The 12,843-nt window shown below is 52.8% G+C and overlaps 1 protein-coding gene across 4 annotated transcripts in view; it reads right to left on the bottom strand.

Annotated features, from left to right (window-relative positions):
- Positions 1–12,843, bottom strand: part of SEMA4D (semaphorin 4D) — a 127,900-nt gene that overhangs the window by 80,652 nt on the left and 34,405 nt on the right. The window contains exon 1 of one of the 4 annotated variants that reach the window (XM_040237734.1): positions 3,940–5,221. The exons of 2 other annotated variants lie outside the window; for them this stretch is intronic. The gene's annotated coding sequence lies outside the window, so the exon portion shown is untranslated. Of the gene's footprint in view, positions 1–1,748; positions 2,573–3,939; positions 5,222–12,843 lie in introns of those variants that run through there. One more of the 4 variants, XM_040237742.1, reaches the window with a different exon arrangement.

Here is a 12,843-nt window from a genome sequence, read left to right as displayed (position 1 = left end):
GGTGGGGTCTGTGCAATGGACAGGATCCCCAGGGGACTCATGGAGGTATGCGTGGTAGATGGGCCATTTTCCAGCTGGGGGAAACAAGTTGCCAGGCAGAAAACCCAAGGATGCTGAGACAAGAGCCCAGCATAGTGGGTCCAAGGCCAGAAGAGAGATATGGGAGAGTGCCGTTACTGGCAGGATGACCCTGGGCTCTGACCACAGCGTCAGGATGCCCTGGCCATGAGCAGGGGGCAAAGGTGGCCCAGAAGCAGGAGCAGTGACAGGGCACCAATCACCCACCTCCCAGAACTAGAGACTTCTCCTCAGGACTGCAGGGTTCCAAATGCCCGGCCCCCTTGGCCCACTTGCCATCGGGGCTGCTTTCTTTCTACACAGCCCCTGGGTCCCTCTCACCACTTTCACCTCCACACTAGGCCAGCACTTTCTGTTTTGCTTCCTACATGGGCCTGCACTAAAATCCAGTTAAACTGTGGACTCCGATCAGAAACTCAATGCCAGACTCCGCTGTTAGGACGAAGGATTGGGGGCTGGCCAGAGAGTGAGCGCCTCATGCAGGGGACCATCACCCCACAGGGCAGGGAGGAGGTGGACATGGGGGGTTGACAGCGCCTCTCACTTCCCACAGCTGGGTTTTTAAACCTCTCTTCTCTCTTCCCTATTGGGCATGCAACTCTGTACACGAGCCCGAACTGTGCAGGCAGGGACTTGCAGACTGACACGGGTGAGGCTGGTGAGCTCGTTTGTTACTGATGCCCCTTCCCCAGCCAGGCCATTGGAAACACATCACACATCCTTCCCACCCCTGCTGGCCACGGACCAGCCCCTGACTCGGTCTACTTCCCCTGTGTGGCCTGGGTCACGGTCACCAGAGCAGTGGGAGGGGCTCCTTGGGTTGGAGCCGAAGGGGCTGTCCAGTGCCCAGCCGCAGCCCCACTGCCGTGGAAGGCATGGCCTCATATATTCAAGCTTCCTGGTGTCTATTAAATGCAAACAGCTCTGCAAGGCACACTGAACTCCTTGCTGAGTTGCAGCAGCACATGAAGTTATAAGGAAGCCAAGTCCCTGAGGAATCTCAGAGAAGCAGGGTGCATGCAGCAAGGAAGGGCAGGCGCCGGCAGGATCAGACACATCAGAAGAAACTGCCCGGCCAGGGCCACCTCCTCCACTGGCTGGAAGTACAGAGTCCAGGTGAAATTTGGAAAGACAGATGATTTTCACTGGCAAAGGATCAGCACCATATACCCGTGCCCCTCGAGCTCTCGTGTCAAAACCCACTTGTGGGAGGTTGACAATCCATGCAGGCCTAGAGGGGATCAGTGCTAGACACCGTCCTGCACAACCAGGGTCCTTGGCCCACGCTGCTTACCCCTTCCCAGGAAGGAAGCAAAGAGATCACCAGGCACAGATCCTGGGCCAGCAGTGGGACTTGGTGCAAGCGTGCCCAGTGGCATGCCAGTGCAAATGAAAGTCACTCAATCATGTCCGACTCTTTGCGACCCCATGAACTATATACAGTCCCCAGAATGCTCCAGGCCAGAATACTGGAGTGGGTAGCCTTTCCCTTCTCCAAGGGATCTTCCCAACCCAGGAATCGAACTAGGGTCTCCAGAATTGCAGGCGGATTCTTTACTAACTGAGCTATCAGGAAAGGCCCGCGGTGCACCAGGCCCACCTGCAATCCCCGTCACAGGGGCCAACCCCACGTCTAGAGGACCTGAGTGGTCCACGGGGAACACACCTACCAGTGGGCAGACACCACCCCTGCAGCAGCGCCACCTCCTTCTCCTTCCCTCACGCACAGGGAGGCTCCTGGTTCACCTTCCACTGTCAGCAAAGCAGAGAGCCTCTAGTCACCCAGGTGTCCAGGGAACTAATGAGCCAGCTTGCAAAGTGCATCCTGGACCACCACCCCCACCCGTGGCTGCCACCCGAGAAGCAGGCTGGGCCACTAGCAGCTGCCAAAGGAGGACCTTTGCAAGACAGAGCAACAGGACAGCCCTGAGCCTGAGGCGCCTACACCCACCCCACCTCACGCCCTCTTCTGCCGCACCCACCTTCCTTATGTGAGATAGCTGCTGTCCTGTGTGGGCTCAGGGGCACACAGCTCAAGGCGCCCCTCCACCTGCAGTGTGGGCGGGGCGAGGGCCCCAAGAGGATAAGCACTGCCCTGACCTCAGCAGGTTCCCAGTGTGGGTGGAGCCAGTCCAGCTTGAGCAGCACTGTGGGAGCTTGGGCACAGAGGGCGTTTGGGGGACACAGAGGGCATCTGGGGTACACAAAGGGCACTGGGGAGACAGGGCACAGCAGACCAGAGGGCCCAAGTCAGTGCCCAGGTGTGAGCTCCTGAGGGCAGCTGTTGGACACGGGGTACCTGGGAACGGCAGCATTCATACATGCCAAGGGCACATGCACCCCGTTAAGTGCACACATGCCCCACCACGTGCAGAGTAATAGCACCCATATCCAGAGAACACCTACACCCAAGTCCCCAACACAACGGTGGAGCCAGGGCCGTATGTCATCTTTGCATGATAAACTTTGTTTTCTTTTAGTGCCTTATTCCTTCAGTTCAGTTCAGTTGCTCAGTCATGTCCAACTCTTTGCGACCCTATGGAATGCAGCACGCCAGGGCCCCCGTCCATCAACAACTCCCTGAGTTTGCTCAGTCATGTCCATCAAGTCGGTGATGCCATCCAACCATCTCATCCTCTGTTGTCCCCTTCTCCTCCTGCCTTCAAACTTTCCCAGCATCAGGGTCTTCTCCAATGAGTCAGTCAGCCTTATTCCTTGAATACTGCTACTTCACTTGTTCAATCATCTTGAAAAATTCTGCCTGTGCAGAGGGGTAATTTTACACAGTGCAAAGGTCTTTGTGTCCTTTTTCACCTGGCCCCCTCTCCAACCTTCACCATACCTTCCTGCCTTCTGTCCCTGGCAGCACAAACATCGTGCGTCCACCCACATCTTCCTCTTCCCAGGAGCCATGACACACGTTAACGTGGATACGCAGTCATGAGTGCATTATAAGAACAGTCCTGTAACATCTCATCACACACATAGAGATCAGCAAGGGGGGGTTCCTTTACCAGCTCTCAAAACACACCATACATACAGCTGCTGCCAATGTAAAGTTGGCACATGGAAGACGAACAGGCCAGTGGGATGGATTGGAGAATCCCTTAAGGGAACCAGTTTACATGAGACCATAATATACCACAGAGCTGAAATTCAATTCATTGGTCAAAGGACTGATCACTGAATAATTATTTAGTGCTGGTACACTGGAGGGAGATAAAATTACACTCCCCTCCCTCCAGCATCTTACTCCCTATTATGCAAAAGCAGTTTTACACAGGCTCAAGAGCAGAATTTGTACACAAAACAATAAAACACCTACCAAGAAATCAATAGAGAGCCCATGGAATCTTTCTAACAAATATAGTTATTAAAACTTAGAAGTCATAAAAGAAAAGAGACATTCAACCATATAATGATTTAATCTTGATGGCAAATGACACCTTAGTAAAAGTAATTAGCATACAACAGAACTGGGGAATGAATGTTTTCAAGACAGAAAACCATTCATTCCTATAACAAATGAAAAGCCCCCACAATAGGACTTTCCCGGTGGCTCAATGGTAAAGAATATGCCTGCCAATGAAGGAGACACAGATTCGATCCCTCGGTTTGGAAGATCCTCTGGAGAAGGAAATGGCAACCCACTCCAGTATTCTTGCCTGGAGAATTTCATAGACAGAGGAGCCTGGTGGGCTACAGTCCACAGAATCACAAAGAGTTGGACAAAACCTAGTGATTAAATAGCAACAACATAAGGATAGGAGAGGGAGAAACACTCTAAGAAAAACTCGGGCAAAGAACCCAAATGGCCAGTTCACAGATGGAGGGATCTCTGAGCAAAGATCCTAAACTCACCAGATTCAAGGAGACACATGTCAAGGAACAAAGCTGCTGCTCTGGACTTCTCAGACTGACAAAGTCAGAAAGACCGCTCATGCCCACCACTGAGAGAACCTGTAGGATCAGGGTACACACTCATCCATGCAGGAAAGAGATGGACTGCTAGATCTTTCCAGAAGGCAACCTGGCACGATCTATAAAACAAAGAGACACACACCCTGCCCCAGTGGTGCCACTCCCTGAAATCCATGCCTGAATAACAGCCCATGCGTGTGGCTGGGGTATTTACGGGAGCACTGTTTACACTGGCCATGTTCTTTTCCTGTGGCAGCTCTAACAAATGACTCTAAACCGGGTGGCTTAGGACAACAGAAACCTATTCTCTCAGAGTTCTGGAAGCCAGGAGTCTGCAATCAGTTTCTCTGGGCTGAAATCACTGTGTCAGCAGGCTTGGGCTCCCTCCAGAGGCTCTGCGGGAGAATCCTTCCTGGCCTCTTCCAGCTTTTGGTGGCTTCTGGCACCCCCGGGGTTTGTGGCCACGGTATTAGTCAGCACCCCAGAGAAACAGAATCGATAGGATGTGTATACACAGAGAAGGGGATTTATTCTAATGAATCCGATCACGTGACCATGGAGGTTGACAGGCCCTGAGATCGGCAGTCAGCACGCTGGACGCAGGAGAGCTGACGATGCAAGTTCCATCTCTCGTCCTGATCTGAAGGCAGGAGAAAACCAGTGTCCCAGCTCAAAGACAGCCAGGCAGAGAGAGGGAATTCTCGCTCCACCTTTCTGCTCCAGTCAGGCCCTCAACTGATTGGATGAGGCCCACCCACATGGGGGAGGGCAATCTGCCTCAGTCTGCCTACATATTCAAAAGCTAATCTCGCCTGGACACACCCAGAATCAGGTTTGACCAAGTGTCTGGCACAGTCAAGCTGACACACAGAATTAGCCACCACACCCACATCACTCTAATCTCTGTTTCCATCTTCACACCACCTTTCTCCTCTTATCTTTCACATCTCTGCTGCCTCCCTCTCATAAGGACACTTGTGATGGCATTTAGGGCCCATCAGAGATAGCCCAGGACCACCTCCGCATGCAAGATTCTTAACTGAATCACATCTGCAAAGATTCTATCTCTAGAAAAGGTACCACTCAGAGGTTCTAGGAATTAGAATCTGACTTCTTTGGAGGCCATCCTTCAGCCTGCTACAAACTCAATCCTGGAGCCTGAGTGAGTAGATCCAAGTAGCGTCTGGTCCAAATTCTTAATGATCACTGCTGCTGCTGCTGCTAAGTCACTCCAGTCGTGTCTGACTCTCTGCGACCCAATGGACTGCAGCCCAACAGGCTCCCCCATCCGTGGGATTTTTCAGGCAAGAGTACTGGAGTGGGGTGCCATTGCCTTCCATAACGACCACTCACTAGTCACTAATTAAGCAACATCTTCCCTCAACATGGCTGAGAAGACAAAGAAAAGGACCCCCACCCACCACGATAATGAACACAGCTGAGCCTCTCTCAGATTCTAGTGAGGACCCTTTGCTTCCCAAGGCATTTTCCTGAAAAAAATGAGTGCCCCTTTGACTCAAAGGCATAGGCTATCCGAGCCCCTAGAGAGCCATGTCTTTCCAATGAGGCAGCAAAACAAACCAACGAAGCCATAAAGAGTATCCATAAAGGCTTACACAGAAAGATGGAGGCACTTCCTTTCTAAACTCGCTTCCTGCTCTCCAAACCATGCTGTGCAGAGTCTGCAAGCCCAGCCGAGCCAGGGATGGGGGGTTCTGCCTCACCCCACCCCTGCCACTCTCCCTCCCCGCCTCCAGACACATTAGGACCCCAGCACTCATGCCGAGGGGCTCAACTGAGCAGGACTTGCATTCTCACATGGCACCCACATCCTCTCCTTTCCCATCCAGCCACTTGTCCGAGTCTTACATCAAGTCCCGTCTCACCCCACAGGCCCATCCTTGTGCCCCGCACAGGCCAGCCTCACCTGATGAACACAGGGTGGAGGGACGTCCCCAGGCCACGCAGCCTGCCCTCTGGGAGTTGAGCTGGGACCCACCCCTCAGGGCCACCCCTTGGACATCTCCCCGACTCCAAGTGTAAGCTCCCAGGACTTCCTCCCCTCCAAACTTCACGTGCCCCAACCATACTCCCCCCTAGACAGTCTGCGTGGAGGTGGCCTGTAAGTGGACCCTCTATCCTTCCAGCTGCTCAGCCAAAACTTCAGTGCATCCTCAGCCCCCCACCCCACCCGAGATCCAACCTGAGGCCAGTCCCCTCAGCTTCACCTCCAAATAAATGTCCAATTGGGCCATCCTCCCACCCCTACTGCTGCACTCTGGCCCAAGCCACCACCGCTCCCCCTGATCACCTCACAGCCTCCGAACAGGGTGGCCCATCCTACCTTCCAGGGTCCATTCTTCCTAGATGCCAGCAGTCCTGTCCAAACCCTTGCCTTCCAGGGCTCCCATCTCAGCCTCTCTGAGCACCAGTAAGCTCACCATCCGCCTACGTCTTCTCCTCTCACCTGCCCCTCCTCAACACCTAAGCACACTCCTGCCTCAGGGCCTTTGCACCTGCTGTCCCCTCTGCCTGGAACACTATTCCCGAAACCAGATCCAGATCTCATCTTTTCTCAACTGCCCTTTCTCTGCGAGGCACTCCCGGGACCCTTTCTCTGCTTACTTTCTCTTCTTTGCACCCACCACCGCTTCACCCCCATATCAGACTTACTGATCTCCTTTGTGGTCCATCCTCCCCAACAGTAGAAAGCTTCTCCACTGTGGAAGGCCAGTGCCCGGAGTGTATGGAGCACAGCTCAGGAGCTCAGTGCACCGTCAAAGTGATGGGGCTTAAAGGGCGACAGGGCTCCACGCCCTGGGGCCAGCCACGCGCCCCAACAGCAGAACGGGGCCACAGCTCCACCCCAGCTCCGTGTGTGCACATGCACCAGAGCCCAGGGCAGATCTGGAACCCTGAGGCCTGTGCATGCCCCAAAAACGTGCCGGACACACCAGAAAATCATTTACTGAAAGGCTCACTTCATTGGCCCTTGCATGCGACAGCATCGCCGCATGCCCACCCTTTTCAGAGAAAAACAGGCCTTTGTGGGACATAAATAGCCTAGCCAGATGTGAGAAGGCCTGCGGGGCTCTCCCGGCACTCGGGCCACGTGCCTTGCAGCTGCTCAAATGGCAGCCCCCATTCAGCAGATCGTTGGCAGGGCTTCCAGGGGCAGGAGAGGGTTAAACGGTGGTCCCTCCCCCACATCAGATCAGTGGCAGGGATTCACCAAGGCCATCGCTAACTCACAGGCTCAGCACGCCATACAGCATGCACAGGCCACACCACAGCTGTATGTGGCAGATCAAGCCAGATGCACTGCACATTTCTTTATCCACGAAAAAAAGGGAAACCAAAGCCCAGACAATGGGGAGCTTGGATAACAGGGAGCCCAGATAAAGGGCAGCATGATCAACAGGGTGCTGGGACCACCTTTCTGGGGAGCAGCATGCTCACCAAAGCTGACTGCTCGGTTCCCTGTGCAGGAGAAATGCCATCTGAGCACAGAATCTATTTCTTGGCTGAAGCCTGGAAGTCCCTGTGCAGCCTAAAGTCCCTGTGCAGTCCTCGTCGGCAGAAAGGCAAAAATAACTGCACCTAGAGCTGGCTTCGAGGTATTCTCAAAGCCTGACAGTTTCTCATCCTTTGAGTCCCTAATCTGTGCCTCCCAGCCTGTGGGCCCGGCCTCGACAGAAGGGGAAATTCAAATGCAGAGGGCACAGTCTAGACCTGTGCCTCCCAAAGAAACACCAGGCGGGTCGCTCATGTGAGCCACATGTGTGATCTCAGATCACATGTGTGCCTACCAGTCACACTGAGAGCGAAAACTAACAGGTGTCAACAGCACACTTGTTTTAGCCCAACACACAGCCAATCCCCTCAACACATAACTAATAGAGTCGTGGACAGGACATCTTCCCGTCGCTTCTGAGTCTAAGGTCTCCCCAGGCACCACACCGCCCGGCTCTGACCAGCCACGTGTGGAGTGCTCCTCGCCCTGAAAGGTGTCAGCCACAGTACTGGACAGTGCGGGTCCAGGGGTGGCTACCAGTGTAGAAGCTTCCACTCACTATAAAGGGGCCCAACAAGATCAGAGTCGGGTGACGGCCATGGAGGGAGGTCCTAGACACAGCCCTCTGTCTACCCCGATCCTGGCTCTTCAGAGCCCCGTCCGCAGCAGGACAGAGGGGCACCAGCGCCTGCAGACTGTCTCTCTCTAGAGACTGACCAGGGTGCCCCTGAGCTGGGTGGTGCTCAGGGCCCCCCATCATATTACAACAGCTTTTGGACACACACCACGCTGTGCAGGCCTCCATGTGGGTGACCTGTTTCTCCTGCAATATAATCCTTACTGTAAGCCTTAAAGGACACATCTGAGCTAACATCATGCGCACATCAGCATTAGAATGAAGTGAGTCGTGTATAGTTTTTACATTAACGAGTCCCTCAGGCCATTCTGTGAGACTAAAAGCTCAGACCACTCATTTTTGGTTACAGCAGCACCCCAGGACTCTTGCACACCCTTGGGAGGTGGTCCTGGGAGCTTGACCAGGTGACAGCCTTACAAGGCCTCAGCTGGTGGACCGGAGAGCCCTCCCAGGCCTTCTGACACACACAGGAGTAATTAACTCCCATTCCAGTGTTGCTTAATTACATCTGGTCTTCCCAGTGGTCATGTATGGATATGAGAGTTGGACCATAAAGAAGTCAGAGTGACAAAGAATAGATGCTTTTGAATTGTGGTGCTGGAGAAGACTTTTCAGAGTCCCTTGAACAACAAGGAGATCAAACTAGTCAATCTTAAAGGAAATCAAACCTCAATACTCGTTGGAAGAACTGATGCTGAAGCTGAAACTCCAGTATTTTGGTCATCTGATGCAAACAGCTGACTCAGTGGAAAAGACCCTGATGCTGGGAAAGACAGAGCAGAAGAAGAGAGTGTCAGAAGATGAGATGGCTGGATGGCATCATCGATGCAATGGACGTGAACTTGGGCAAACTTCGGGAGATGGTGAGGGACAGGTAGGCCTGGTGTGCTGCAGTCCATGGGGTCACAGAGAGTTGGACACAACTGACCAACCAAACAACAATTACATCTACAGTCACGTCACTCTCAGCTCTGCAAGACACTGAACGCCACGTGCTAAAAATAAAAGCACACCTCTTACGGACAGGTGGCCTGCCTCTGGGGGCCACCCTGGTTACCCAGGCAGCACTCACAGGGCATGCCTGGTAAGAACAAGACTGTGTGATTGTTAAGTAGGCATCACTAAAACCAAAATACTCAGAGTAATTCACTTCCTTTACCCAAGTTCTCACTAGAAGCAGGAAATCTTTAGGAGTTTGAGTCTAAGAAAAAAAAAAATCACAGGTGAGATATAAAACTGTACCCCCAGTCAGACATCCACATGAACCCCATCCTGGGAGGCTGCAGACTCGCTCATGTCCCTGCTGTTCCATGCTCCGGGGAAGCCCACAGGCAGGTGATACACCCAAGGTGGGCACTCCAGCACCCCGACCATCCCACACCTTGAAGCTCGATCACCTGGTCCCTGCTCTCATGGGAGAACACACAATCTCAGCAGTCAGCTCCTTGCAGAGGCTGCCCTTGGTTCAAGCACATCCCCAAGACTCTCGCCATAGAGACGGACAGGCCCACAGCAGCAACAGAAGGACATACTTACCCCATCTGCAAACAAGAGACCGTGCCAACCCCACCAGTTTCTATCTGAACAACTTCAAAGCGGCAAAGCTGATCACGGAAATGAGTCGTTTTCTTCTCTTCAACACAGGTTCTAGAATACTTTTTAATCTTCCTAAGCTTTTCCTTTTCAATTATCTTTTGTAAACCATCTGTTTATAATGTGAAAGGTAAAGCCAGGGGGAGATTCCTAACAGGGGGGTGGTGCAGTTCCCAGAGTCAGGGAGGCAGGGCTGGGCCAGGAGCCAGCCTGGGGACCAAACCCTGAAGGCTCTCTCAGAGAACAATTCAGCCAGCAGGATGGGTACCTGGAGAGGACGCAGTACTTAAATGTCCTGTGTACACACTGAAAAAAAGTTACTCCTGGAAACTCCCTCTAACGCAGCACGTCTGGACAGACGTTTATTCCAGCTCTCTCTCTGGGACACACACAGATGTCTGCTGGTCTGAAGTGGCCGTGGCCCACCCCCTACCCCCCCCCAGCTCGGGGAGTGACTGACGGGGCAGGCACCCGACATTTCCACCACCCTCCTCCACTGCTATGTCTAGAGCTGCCAGCTCATAAATTGAGCTCTCTGGAAGCTTATTCTTGGGCTGCTGGCTCCCAGCCCAAACAAATAGAAAGGCTCCCTCAGAAGCCCTCTTCTCTCCTGGCTCAATCAGAGCAAGTAAACGCGATGAAAGCTCAAGATGGAGCCCCAAAGTGGACCCTGAGCTGAAGACGGCCCTCCAGGGCCATGGTAGGTACCAAAGCTTCAAATCCAGTTGAGGTATGACTGCCAGGGTGTGGGGATAAGGCAATAGCACCCCACTCCAGTACTCTTGCCTGGAAAATCCCATGGATAGAGGAGCCTGGTGAGCTGCAGTCCATGGGGTCGCGAAGAGTCAGACACAACTGAGCAGCTTCACTTTCACTTTTCACTTTCATGCATTGGAGAAGGAAATGGCAACCCACTCCAGTGTTCCTGCCTGGAGACTCCCAGGGACGGAGGGGCCTGGTGGGCGGCTATCTATGGGGTCGCACAGAGTCGGACACAACTGAAGCGACTTAGCAGTAGCTGCAGCAGCCAGGGTGTGAGACTGGAGGTCCTAAGATGCTGCCCACCTCCTAAGACAGTCTCATCCCTCTGTGATGCAGCAAGGGAGCACCGCACAGGTCTCAGACAAGATGGAAGCCACGTTCACCTGAGACAAGGTAAAACACAGGCCCCCCAGTTCCATTCTGGGCCTCGTCCAGGATGGGCTGAATGGTCATCCCCACAGATCAACCAGAACTAAACACTTGTCACCCGCCTCTGCTTCAGCTTCTCCTCTTCCCCCAGGCCTCCCTCGACCCACAGCCAGGCTGAGCCCTCAGACAGCCCCCATGAGAACAGGCTGGCCTTGGGGGACACATCCTCCAATCTATCAGCCCTCGCTCTTCATCTCACTGCCCCACACCTGGGTCTTACAGACTGTCTACACCTCCCTACGAAGGAAAACCCCAGCGTCAGCGTGCCTGATCCCTGCTGTGCCTGCCCTGGTCATACGTCTCTCCACGGCAACATCTGTCTCCCGTACATCTCTCTCCCTCCCTGGCTCCCCGACAATAATCCTCTCAAATAAAGACTCTTACTAAGCCTTCATTTGACAAATGAACTGATTACAAATGACCTGAAGCCCAAAAACACATGGATCTGACAGACAGGTGAGACCTTTGATTTCCACCTCCCTGAAGACTCTCAGGGTTCCCTAAGGTCTCACTAGTTCTGGCTCAAAGTACACACAGGGACTGGTTCAAGAACCAGCTCAGAAGCGTGTCTGAGACCTTAAGCCACAGATGCTCCTGGGGGCTGGCAAGCAAGAGAAACAGGGGGAAGCGACATGAAGGAAAATCAGACCACTCACGTATGTCCGGTGTCCTGTTCACTAGGGAAACTGCGCTTCCTTGGAAACATCACACACAGCACACAGGGAATTTCCCTGGTGATCCAGTGGCTAAGACTGTGCTTTCAATGCAGGGGACCCAGGTTCGATCCCTGCTTAGGGAACTAGATCCCACATGCCACAACTAAGAATTCACGTGCCACAATTAAATATCCTGCATGCTGCAACTAAGACCAGGCACAGACAAACACATGAATAAAATGTTAACAAACAAACAAAAAAACAACCACAGCACACAGAACCTTTTGCTTAAGCTGATACCTCTCCAGGAGGCCATCAGGTCTCCAGGAGGCCATCCAAAGCATAACACACAGTGAATCCAGGGCCCCTGCTCCCCACACTCTGCAGGTAGAGAAGTTCTGGGTAGGGAACACTCCCACCACCAACAAACCTTTTACTCTCATTCTCCCAGCAGGGGGTGAAGGGGTAGCGGGTGGGGCTCATTGCTGAACCTTCACTGATCTCCCGAACAGGAAAGATTCTCTTTCAGTCAGTAAAGAATCTGCCTGCAATGCAGGAGACCTGGGTTCAGTTTCCGGGTCAAGAAGATCCCCTGAAGAATGGCAACGCATTCAGTATGCTTTCCTGGAGAATCCCATGGACAGAGAAGCCTGGTAGGCTACAGTCCATGGGATCACAAGAGTTGGACACCACTTGGTAACGAAACCACCACCACCACTCTTTCTAAATATGCTGCTACCAAATGTGTGAAAGGAAATGTTCATCTCACTGCTGATCAGAAAAATACAAATTAACACAAGATGCCATTCTCCCCCTACAGAAGTAACAAAGAAAAAAAAAAGATAAGGTTCAAAGGTGGTGAGGAGGTGTGGGCCCCTTCCCAGGGTCAACAGGAAGTCTTTTCTAGAAGCAACATCCGGAACCTTCCAAATCAAGGCTAGCTACAGGTAACAATGTTCTCATCTTGTATTCACATACAGAAGTTCTCATCCAGTAGCTTCTTGATATCATAAAAACAGAAAACATCCCCAAAGAGAGGATTAAATGAGTATCTAAAGGACCAGGTTGGTGCCAAAGTATGGGTATGGTCTTTCTGGACTGCTGTGGTTTTGAGTCACACCTCCTCAGCCAACCCAGGAGGCAATGGGGACACCCACTGCCCTACCTGAGGCACGTCAACACATGAGAAAAGCCATCAAAATAAACTGCTGAAAGTTGCATCCATCTGAGTTTTGTTCCCACCCCAGAGAGCA

Source organism: Oryx dammah, unplaced genomic scaffold (assembly GCF_014754425.2).
Source record: "Oryx dammah isolate SB20612 unplaced genomic scaffold, SCBI_Odam_1.1 HiC_scaffold_1, whole genome shotgun sequence".
NCBI classification, from domain to species: Eukaryota; Metazoa; Chordata; class Mammalia; order Artiodactyla; family Bovidae; genus Oryx; species Oryx dammah.
Note: the sequence above shows the minus strand (reverse complement) of the source record. Positions and strands in the feature narration are given on the sequence as shown.